We start from the raw sequence: 2149 nt of genomic DNA, 5'->3' as shown, positions 1-2149 counted from the left end.
CTTGGCCTCTGTGTGATGGGATGACAGGGTACAGTGGCAAACAGATTCCACTCTAATTAGTCTATAAACTCTAGCTGACCCAACAAGTCTGCTGACAGGTCTGTCAAAGTCTACAAATAACTCTTCTAAGGGTTAAATCGCACAAGATAGTAGAGTTTACTCAGGACACATATGATGCTCTAAAGAAAAGGTCTTTCAGAAGAGAGAGGAGACTTCTACAAGCTGATAATACAAGCCTTATTATTATGGCCTGTCCAAGCAGTAGCAGTTTAAACTCTTTGCTGGTGTACAGATCCCTTACACTTGTGATACTGTTTTAAAGAATATTCAAGCATTGATATGGCACATCAGATGACCAAACATACAAGAAAACTACAATCCCGTGTGGCTGGTGGTTTTTATCTCTTGCTCGTCTTATCTTAATTTACATCTGTGTGTCAAACATATTTTCAGTCACGGGGATTGATTTCAGCAGTGGTGGGATTTTGTTTGAGGGATGAACATAAATAAAAATCACTGCTGATAAATAGAGAGTTTTCCTGAAATCATGCCTTGTGACTGTCATGTGGCCGGGGTCGGTGCCAGCTATAAAAATGACTGGGTTACAGAGTGGTCGGCAAAAACAAATCAAAGGAAGTATAGAAATGCACTGTATTTATTCATTCAATTGAACCACGAGGTAACTTTTAGTTGTATTTTAAGGACGAAGTGCTCAGCTGTGGGGCTCAGAGTTTTCTCAGGACTCTTCTGTCACAAGGTGGTGCTAAGCAGCTGATGGAATAATTACACATATGCAGAAGGAGTTAATGCAAACCGAGTGACTCTAAGGGAAACAGCTATGAATTAAAATAGACGTGTGATATTGCTTCTACTGAGAAAACTAACACATTAAGGAGAAGTAATAAAGCCTTCTTGCAACTAATGATCAGAGAACCGAAAATTACACCACTCTCAAATCGGATGATTGTCCAAATGGACTTATCTCATAGGCCAATTATATTTCTTTTAACAGCACAATATGATGTTAACTAATTAACATTGTTTAACACTTTTTCTGAGACTTAATAAGCATCTTCAAAGGCAGCTTTACTGTTCTGATCTGCTTCTGAAGATCCGAGGAAGGGTTACTTCTTTCTCCATTGGTCAAGTTAGGGTCAAGTTCCCTGAGGACTTCAACACTTTCACAAAAACCTTCTAAGAAACCCAAACATTTTTGGTGATCTTAGGTCTGGACTTCCGGCAAGCAAAGAAATATTCCTGTCAGATCTCAAGTGACAAGGTAAGATGAACAGCTAGCCAGCCTTCATCATGATACTTAAGTACTTTTCCTGTCACTCATGGTTTGGTTAAGTTTGAGCATTACCTACCAAGTTAGGATTTAGTTAAAAAAAAACCACACAAATGCTCGGGTTCAAAAAACATTTATTTTCTGTTGTACGGACTGAAAATCAACATTTTCTGGCTCATTGAGGGTGACGTATCCGCAAAATATACAAACATGCAGGTAAAAAAGAAACCTCTAAATGCATTTACCTAAAAGCCATACCAAATGTCTCAATGAAACTTTCAGTCCTTCGGTATGAGCGCTTTCATCATTTATCATGAGACTGGCCTGAACCTCATAATTCTTCCAGTAAAAGCAGAAGTATATTTTTCTTATGCCAGCCTCAAGCAGACAAATGCCTGTGTTCTCTGTGGTTTAGTTAACCGTGTTATTCTGCAGTCATGGGAGGATATAACAGGCTTCGGTCATCACACTGTTTTTCAGGGTGGTCTTCAAGACCTTGTCATTCCTACGCCCTTGTTAAAAAGTATCAAACAATGTCACATGTCTTTTTGTCCTCCTGCATGCTGCCATGTATTCCTCACATGAAATTCAGGTTTCAGGTCTTTTTGCCATTTCTATCTTACACAAGTCGAAGAAGAACATCTTTGATGCAAAAATAACTAAATAAATGTAGCAAGTTTTTTGCGAGTCATGATCAGATATATTTCTGATTGATGGGATCTGGAGCAGGGCCAAACTCAAATTTGTCATCAGAGACATCCAATCTACAGTAAGAAAAGCGATTGAGGGCATTTCTAAAATTATACGTAGTTCACAAATAACCACAGGCCCAGACAAAAATTCTTGGCCCTAAGACGACAG

Source organism: Leuresthes tenuis, unplaced genomic scaffold, assembly GCF_036924035.1.
Source record: "Leuresthes tenuis unplaced genomic scaffold, fLeuTen1.0.hap1 SCAF_19, whole genome shotgun sequence".
Lineage (NCBI taxonomy): Eukaryota > Metazoa > Chordata > Actinopteri > Atheriniformes > Atherinopsidae > Leuresthes > Leuresthes tenuis.
Note: the sequence above shows the minus strand (reverse complement) of the source record.